Source organism: Furipterus horrens, unplaced genomic scaffold (assembly GCF_987537825.1).
Source record: "Furipterus horrens unplaced genomic scaffold, mFurHor1.1.pri manual_scaffold_4, whole genome shotgun sequence".
Classification (NCBI taxonomy): Eukaryota; Metazoa; Chordata; class Mammalia; order Chiroptera; family Furipteridae; genus Furipterus; species Furipterus horrens.
In genome coordinates, this window is record NW_028327174.1 from 161,372,027 (window position 1) to 161,382,058 (window position 10,032).

General features: G+C 39.2%; 1 non-coding gene across 1 annotated transcript; it reads left to right on the plus strand.

The window, feature by feature from the left end:
* The first annotated feature begins 3,711 nt into the window (after positions 1–3,711).
* Positions 3,712–3,875, plus strand: LOC150013184 (U1 spliceosomal RNA). Its single transcript, XR_016511002.1, has one exon. It is a non-coding gene; the product is annotated as a U1 spliceosomal RNA (small nuclear RNA).
* The last annotated feature ends 6,157 nt before the right edge of the window (positions 3,876–10,032 follow it).

Below are 10,032 nucleotides of genomic sequence, written 5' to 3' on the forward strand. Positions count from 1 at the left end.
CAAAGTAGACTTTTATGTGACACAGAAAGACAATTAAATTCTATAGATTCAAAGAAAAACACAGAGTGAATCAGACCTTGGAAAAATTATCACTCCATAAAGCTGATGTAGGGTTTTATTATAGATAGATTTCATATCCTAAAGGTCAAATTATGTCCCTTTTTTCTTATGTTGTTTTTCTATCAGTGAATTACAAGGAAGAAAGAACTTTGTAAAGGAAGAATTTGATACATTGATTGAAAATTATACATGTTATAAATATTTTGCAAATTCTCCTCGTTTTTTCCTTAACTGCCATGGTACCCACCCAGATGTCTGATCCCTTAACAAGTGACGTGTTCAAGGGTACACTTAATTAAAGGAGGATTTAACAGGAGCACTGGTGTGACTTTTAATTTTGAATTACATATAAAAGAGAAAGTCAAAAACCTATGGTAATGTGACATTTAAGTTGCAAATTCAAACTGAAAAAAAAATAAGAAATGTAGAAGTTACAGTTGTCATAGTAATTCTAGCTAAACCATGGTAGCATAGTGTATTTCCTGACACTCATTTACACTATAGTCTTTTATATTACATATTCTATAGTATGTATCTTTTATTGTTACATGGCGCATGCTTTCTATTAGCATAAGCATTTATATGAAAACAAAACAAGCTTTTTGTTTACATATTTTGCTACAGTTCATATACTAAAAATGAATTTAAAACTTTCTAAATTCATGGTAAAATTTTATATTCTGGTTCTGGTTTATTTAGTATGTCTCCTTTCTTACCTTGAGAACATTACATTTGGAGTAATGTATTCTACAATATATAAGAAGTCTCATTTGGCTTCATTGATATTCACATCAAAACCCTCCGAGGTGAAAAAGGAACATTTAAAAATGTACAGAATGCTAAGTTCTTTAATCCCAGTTGACTTTTTTATCATTTCTACATACCCCATTACACATTGCGTGCCAGGTACTTTAAGGCTCCTTCCAGCCTGGAAATTCTGATTCTATGATTCTCCCAAGTTACAGACTTCTTTCTCAAGAAGCACCCCATCATTTCTCCAATCATCATCTCACTACCCCTGATGAATACTTTTGAAATCTCATTTATTTTTTGTAAGACAAGACAAAATTGGAACATCCCTCAGGCATCCAATAATAGCATGCATATCATATCTTTTTTTTTCTTCCACTAGAAGTTGTGTTTTTCTTAAGGCAAAACGTTATAGAAAAGACAAGATTTTTGTGATTAACTTGAAGGCAAATTATTACAGCTCACACCTTCAGAGCTTCAAAGCATCAGAGCCAAGAAAATAGCCCTAAATAAACAGTTTTTGCTATGCTTTATCAAACAAACCTAAGTGCAGGAAAGGATTTTTCAACTTCCCTGTTACTTTTAAGCATCATTCAATTAAACATCATGCTCTTTCTAAAGAGAGGTAGCAGGGCCAAGTATTCTCAGCTTAAACAAATCCAGCCAGCATGTAGTTGACCTTAGCATTCTGTCCATTCATAGCACTTATTTCAGTGTATTGTAGTCCTGTGCTTATTCATCTCCCTCCTGTGTAGACCTTAGGTTTCAGACCACGTCTCGTTCCTCTGTTCTGCACACCATTGCATCCTGGCCAGTTCACAAAGTGAAGAACCACATAGTAAGCATGCAGATATGTATTTCTGAAATGATATAATTAATGACTTATGACATACTAAGCCTTGTCTCACAGTATGAATGTTATTACTAAGTTCATAGTAGGCATTCATTAATTTTTTTTTTTAGGAAGAAAGAGGGAAAGGAAGAAGGCAAGAAAGACTCTACCATCTCTCTCAGATGAGTAGAAAACTTCTTTAGGACATCCAAGGAATGCTACTCCAAAGGAAATCACAGACATTAGTGACCATCAGGATGTTCGCTATTTTAAGAATGTACTATATTTGGTGCTAGTGCTGGTTTCTGAGGTTCTTGTGCCTTATACTTGAATAGTCATGGAAACATCTAAATGAAATGTTTGCCTATGCAGTGTTTTGCAAATCTCAGTTCATATTGGCAATCAAAACCTGCTCAGATATTGAGAAATGTCACTTTGTTGTGTGTGTCCAGGTGTTTGGCGGCATGTGGCTGTTTTGTTTTCACCTGCCTCATGTTTTTTCCTAGTGATTGAAAAGAGAACTCCAGAAACAAACAATGAGTTATCACTGTGAAAAAGAGCCTTGGGCCAAGAGTCATCATTTTATGAAATGAGGGATCGCTGAGTATTTGAAAATCAGGAGACAAGAACATGTTTAAAAAACAGTTTCCACTTGGTGGGGGTCCAGGGAGTCAAGGTAGGAGGTGGAAATAGGTGGAGAGTTTATTCTTCTTCTTTCAAAGGCATCCATATGAAGTCTTGGCTTCATTCTAAGTGTATTATAAATACATTGGCTACTTCCTATATTCCTCTCTGGGTTCTTCATTCTTTACAAGTATTAACTCATTTTATCTACATGACATCATTGCAAATGTCAGGTTATACTACTATTTGCTTAATCAATATCCATTTCCCCCCTTTCTTCCACACAAATAATACCATGATTTTGTTTGAGGATGGTAACATGGCAGCTAAGAGTAAAATTCCCATCCTCCCTTGCATGGTCATGTGATGCAGGTCTGTGCAATGAGACAGACAGGTTTTGAGATATGTGGGCAGCCCCAAACAATAAGGTAGAACAGTCCAAGGGAAGACTTTATGCTCTATGTTTCATCTCTTTCTCTTCTCTCCTCATCCTCCCTGGACTATGAAATCTGTAGATGCAAAATCCACCTTGAGACCGTGGAAACAAAAGACACATATTAGTTCCACAAATTAAGGATGATGGCATGAAACTATGAAAAACATCTGGACTATTGATGGTCACTCGGATTGCCTGCTCCTGACTTTTTGTTACCATAAACAAAGAAATATTTACTATTTGATAAGCCACTGAACTCAAATACTCATTAATAGCAGTAGGTACTATTTAAATCCCTATGTTTTTGGTGAGGAAACAAGGCATGAAAGGAGTTGGTAACTTGGCCATGATCTCTCAGACAGAAAGTGGCAAGACGACGTAAGAGCCCAGGTCCGTGACTCTTGGAACCTTGCTCCCAGCATCCTGGTGTGAGCTCGCTCTCAGCTTGGTTCCTTCAGATCTTCAGGACCTTTGCACATTCTTAAAACCCTGCACCAGTTATCCTGCTTCCCTGGTTCCAACATAGAGAAAAATAAAAAAGTTAATGTCCAGAGCATGCTTTATAGCATTCAGTCTTCACATAGAGAAAACTATTTCAGAAAGAAACTGCTCATGCTATTTCTCTCTAAGAAACACGTGAAAGCTTTAAACAAAGTCCTAAATTAAGAGGGTACAAATCTGTCTTACAATGTGCTTGGGAGGAATAAACTGCCAATAGATGAAAACGTCTTTCATTTCCTAGGACTAAATCACTGTCTATTATATGACAGTTTACTTGCAAGACAGTGCCGATAGGGCTGAGGCTCAGTTGTCAATCTTCAACCATCATGCTCTCAATCTTTTTTTTGAGTGGAATATGCATTGGTTCTGCCTCTTGATACACATTGTTTTAATTGGTTATTAAAATTGGAAATGTATACCTGAGAACAGGAAGAAGAATGCAAATTTTCTGTTAACAGCCATTCTCCCAGGAAAGTCTACAGCCCTTGCAGATGAAACTGTCCACTAGATACTTGCCTGGCAGGGGAGATACCATGATCATGGAGGTGGTCTTCCCAGGACAAGGCTTAGCCATTGCACTCCGGATGTGCTGACCCCTGCGATTTCCCCAGATGTGGGAAACTCGACTGCATCATTTGTGGTAGTGGGGGACTACATTCACGGGCTCTCCTTGGGGGAAAAAAAAAAGAAACTCTCCACTAGAACACTGAGGAGGACAACAGTGTATCAAAGATCTGGAAATAGGCTTACTCCCCCCACCAGCTCTAAGAAGCATTCCAGAGGGTGATCTTTGGGCTGGTTGAATGACAACCTTTATGGGGCAAATTACTCTTCTAGTCGAATCAAATATTTCTGGGCACTAGAAATAAATTCCAGGTGGTTTTGTCAGCAGCATCTCAGAGCAGCATTTCCTAAAGGGTCTAACAGTCAAATTTAGGAAATACTATATTTTGTAGAAGTTCACAATGTACACTAGCATATTAAAGACTTGGAAGATTTCTGCAATACAGGGAAAGTCTAGGCATTATTCAATACATTTCAATACATTTATGGAAAATATTAACCTACACAGAAATTGGCAACATTCTGTCTTTCCCTTATCAGGTTAATGTAAACATTAACCCTTGTATAATCTTCTTCCACCCTCACCCCTACTCATAAAACTTTTAGCTATACAGATATGTTGAATCAATTACCGTCAATTCTCTTTTTTTGCAGATTTTGTATTTGCAAATCTGCCTACTCACTAAAATTCATGTGCAATAGCCAAATGAAGACTCACAGCATTTTGGTGATCATTTGCAGACATTCGCAGAAAGGACAAATCTGTCGCCCAAAGTGTATGTTCTCAGCTGAGGTAGAAGAAAGCAAAGCTCTGCCTTCCCATTGCAGCTCTCATATAGTAAACGCATGTCCTTTCTGCCATCTATTACATGCCATGTTTTATGCATTTTTGTGCTTCTTGTTGAAGATTAGATGTTTTAAAGGGTCCCCAAGTGTAGTGCTGAAGTGCTGACTAGTGTTCCTAAGGACAAGTGTGCCCTTGAGTAGAATTACATATACAACAAGGCTATGTATCGATTGCTTGACAAACATGTGACCAGAGGCCCATACGAAGCTAATCCTGTGTTTCTCCTATGAGCCCTAGTTCAGTATTCACCAACTCAGTGTTCACAGCAGATTTATTGGACATATCAACCCCAAACAATGAGAATCAATTATATCATGTGCATAGTTAATCAGATTTAAAACTTCTTTAAAACATGGAACTGATAGGAAGGCTTTTATATGATGCTCTTCATAGGAAATTTTTATTTAAGAAGAGCTGTGATGGAACTAAAACTTTTAACATTTGCTCAGTACTCACTATAGGAGCCAGGCACTATTTTAAGTTCTTTACATGTATTACCTCATTGGATCCTTAGAACAACTCGTGAAGTAGGAACACGTTCTTGTCTGTATTTTATTTGAGGAAATGGACACACAGAGAAGTTAAGTAACCTGACCTTCATCACACAATTAGTAAGTAGCAGAGCTAGCATTTAAATTTAAGCTGTGTCCTAAACCATGCTCATAAGCAAGGTTTTATGCAGCCTGTGAAGAGAGAGGTAGGGAACAAGATGCATTTTGTCTGAGATCTCAGACAAAAATAAATCAAAACATTTTGTCTTAAATGGTAAATGCCTGCTTAACGCAGTAAATAATATTGGGATCGTTTCAGTTGCATAGGTTCCAATGGCTCTCATGGCGTCTGGGATTGTTCTAAACGCTGGAGGATACATGGTTCAGGTTGTTTTATTCACTTGGGGTTTTGAGAGTTAAACACACCTCCATTTAAGGCATATTTAAATCAAGCTAGCTTTGGAGCAATAGAAGACCCTGTGGACAAAGGACCATGGGCAAAGTCTTCTCAACTGCTGCTGTTGCTTTTCCTTATCCTCTTCATCTGTGCAGCATCTCAGTGGGAGACCCGCAGCAGTCAGAACAGGGCGGGGAGTGTATAAAGAATAAGAAGGGGAAAGGATTGTGTTTTTGGAGTGAGGAGAGGGCATTTGGGATAGGTGGAGAAACGGAGAAATTAAAAACTAAATCATAAGAATAAATTAGGAACCTACTTAAATGATGCTTTTCATGGCTTCCTTACTATCCATTTCTTTCCTCCACCCCCTATCTAGTAAATTCCTGTCCCTTCTTTAAAACTCACTAGAACCTATGTGCTAATTAGTATCCATGTGTCACTGCCCATCAATTTCCGTTCTCCCTTCTCTCTCTGCCTCTGTGGGCTTCACACATCTCCTGGTCTGCCTCAGCTAATGCAGAGATTGGGAGGAGAGAGAGCTCAGAGTATTCTTTCCTACCCTCAGGGTTACCAAATCATCCCAGCTTGCCTGGGATGTTTCTGGTTATAGCAGAGTCCCACTTATCGGGATGCCCTTCAGCCCGGGCCCACTGGTACAGTTGGTCACCCTGCCCTCTCTTCCTTGCTCATGCACCACGTCTCAGCAGTGACCAAGTCCTCCCATGACTACAGCTCTTGCTGGGGGAACCCTCCTCCATGCCTCCATGTTTCAAGTCTCACAGAGTTCTAGTTAATTTATTTTCTTACCTTAGTCATTCCTTTGACCTAGAGCTACCACCCGGGTGCCACATTCTCCCCCATTTCTTCCCTAAATCTGCCCAAACCTCCCTCATCTATCCTTTTATGAAAGCCTCCATGTGAACCATCAGGAGTAAATTCCATTCTTTCCATCACCCTGAATGAGACCAGCTCTCCTTATTCAGAAGGAAGCACCCATCTCCTTCACTTCCCTTCGTAGAGGCCTCCTGTAATGCTGGAAACATCCTAATATTCTGTCTTGATCTGGCAATACTTGTTTGCATTTCATCTCTTTGCAGACAGAGATTGCGCTCAATACTCCACTGAAGCCTTCACAGCAGTTAGCCCAAAGCTGGACATTTAGTGCCCCGTCACTGGTGAGTGAATGGCTGACAATGTGAATGAGTGACCCTGCCGTGGGCCTCACGTCCAGCACTGCACTGGTGCTGTTTTGACTCCTGCACCACCCTTTTATTTTGCAATTTTGACCAGGTTAAGATGATTTCCTCCAAATCTCAAATGTAGCACAATAAAGAGAGAGCTAAGAGTATTCTTTACCACCACCAGGGTGACCAAATCCTCATCTTGAAGGTTAAAAGACTACTCACTGTGGTGGCAAAATGATACTCCCCCAAAGATGTCATGTTCTAATCCCCAGAACCTGTGGAAATGCTTGGCTTCCTCGCAAATGATAATTAAGGGTGCTTACTAGTTGACCTGGGGTGGAGAGCTTATCCTGGATAGTACAGGTAGGCCCAGGGTAATCCCAGGGGCCTCGAAAGTAAAAGAGGGAAGAAGCAAATGAGTCAGTGGCAGAGGCTCAAAGACACGTGAAAACACTGGCATTGAAGGTGGAGAAAAGGCTGCAGGCGAGGAATGTGGCAACTTCTTGAAATTGGAAAAGGTGAGGAACGCAGCCCTGCTGACAACCTCCTTCTGGCCCACAGAAGCTCATTTCAGACTTTGGACCTCCAGAACTGTGAGCTAGCCAATTAGTATTCAGTTTAGAGTAATTTGTTACAGCAGCAATGGAAAACTGAGTCAGGAACCAAAAAGTAATTTTGTTCTGTTAATGCAAATATTCACTTGATTTTTGTAGTCAAATACTGTAGAATTAAAAAAAGAAAAAAAGCTAAACATCCCCCATTATTTGATTCATGTCTTCAATTCTACAGTAGGCATAGCCAGTAATAACTATATATGTTTAAGACTACAAATTTCGGTATATATATACACACATATAAAAATCTAAATTTGTAGTCTTAAAAAATTTTTAGCAACGTGTCTGTCAGTGACCAGAGGGGAAGGGGAAGGGGGAGAAGGTGGAGAAGGAACTAATGTAAATGGCCCATGGACTTGGACAACAGGGTAGAGATTGACTGTGGGAGAGGGGGGAGGTGGACGGGGCAGGGGAAAGCAATGGGGCACAGATGGAACAACTGTAACAACAATAATTTTAAAATGGGAGAAAAAAGAAACATCTGGTGAATATTAGTGTTAGATCATTGGCTTCATAGAAAGTTGAAAACTGTTCCCTATCTTCTGATCCACAAACAGCTACCTAGAATTTCCCCTGAAGAACTTTCTACTTTGGCCTCTTCAGTTAATTTGTTAATCAGGCCATGAACTTTCCTGAGTTTCCGGGCCTGCAGGATGAGGTCCTAGCTCTGGAAATGTATATTTAATCTAATCACACTCAGCTAAACTCATCAAAACACTACTGCCCACTCAAGCTCACCTCTCCACTCTAAAGAACCTTTATCTTAGACTTTCTGTCTAGAGATGCTGATAAACATTCTACAACAAAGTATGATCTGACCCAAAATGTCAATCATGCTGAGGTTGTTAAATCGTACAGCCATCACCTGTTTTAACCCTGGTCTAGATTGTTCACTGATTTCTTTATTACTTATTCATTTATCATTTTAAAACCAAACACTTGATAAACATCTACTGTTCTCTAGACCCTACATAAAATTTGATTTTAAAAAACTTAACGTCTTATTGGTAAGGCAGTCACATTAACATTACAGTTAAGAGCAATGGTATAGTCACTAAAATATAAGCTATACAAGGTCAGGGAACCACTTTATTGCTGTATCCCTAGCACCTCATAAATTCTTAATAAATGTCTGCTGTTTGAATGAAGTATTCAATACATAGAGGTATGCAAAGGAGCCTATGGGAACCCAGAAAAAGGATTTCCATCCGAAACTAAGAGGGCCAGAGTACACATCCTGGAGAAGGTTGTCCATGCATAGGGGTGGGATGACATGTGGAGGGTAGGAATGGTCATGAGGGATAAAAGTGAGGTGATTTCGGAGAGATCAGCTTGGGTGTCAAGATAGGCCAACATGCAGCCACTGTTGTGACTTGCTTTTCACGTGTCTGTGACATATTTCTCAAGCTCCTACTGCAAGCAGTTTGAGAGTTGGAACTATATCTAATCCATTAGCATAGTATCACCTCTCCCTTTGTCTCCCTACTCAAGGCCAAAGCAGTGTCTTCCACACAACAGGTGCTTAATAAGTGACTGCTTACTAACCAGTGCAACTCATTATAGGAAGAAATAAGTAAACAAGAGCACCTCTGAAAATATTATGATACATGTTTATTTACAAATATATCTTATTCTGTGAAATATATATGTTCTGGAAGAAAAGGATGTACGTGCATTGAATTTTTGTAAATTTTTAATTCTAGAAAATAGCTTTTAAAATCATCATTATTGGGCAATGCACAATATTTTTTTGTTGGCAAAATTTGCCCCCCATGTCCCAGATCTGTTTTCTGTGTATAATTGAACTTTTATATGTATTCAGACTATAAGCTTTAAGGATGAAAAGAAAAATGAACAGAGCCCCAGTGACCTGTGGGATAATATTAAACAGTCTAATTCATACTAACATTTTCAGTTTTAGAGAAAGAGAAGGAACCATTTGAGTAAATGATGGTTGCACATTTTCCAAATTTGTTGAAAACTAAACTCATCAGTCCAAGGACCTCAATGATCCCAAGTAGGATAAGCACAAAGAAAAACATACTAAGTAGTATTAAAATCAAATTGTGGAAAACCAGTGATAAAGAGTCTTGAGTAAACCACTTTTAGCTGCTGCTCTGCAGTTTTCTTTCATCTGTAAAATTGGTACAACGCCCATCCTGTGTTTTTTATTTTTACATCAGAGACAAAGTACGTAAAGCAAACAGCATGTATTAAGAAGATGCACATGACATGGTGATTCTTAACCAAGGCTCAGGGAAGAGCCTAGGTCCAAAGCCTGGCTCTGCCACCTAGGGATCTCTGGCAGACTACTGAAGCTCTCTGAGCCTCACTTTTCTCACTGATAAAATGGAAATATAACGGACCTACCTGTAGCTCATAAAGATGTGAGAGTTAAATAAGATGATAGCTGTAAGATCTAACAGTGCTTGACCAGAGTGGAGTGTTCAGTAAGTGTCAGCTGCTGTTGTTCAATGATAAACAAACAAACATGTTCTGGCACTGAAGTGATGTCCCCATTTTTGAGCTGTGCTGGCTGCATCCCAGGCCGTGGGACCAGCTCCCGGCTCTGTGGGTAGAGAAAGTGCTGTGCGTTGGTCAAGGAAAACATTGAGCATTGCTTCAGGGAGTGAAGTTGCAATACCAGGCAGAATCTAGTTTCCCTTAGGATCCCTTGAAAGACTATCTATTTCTTTAACCAGCAATCATTTTTAATAGAATAGTTACTTAAT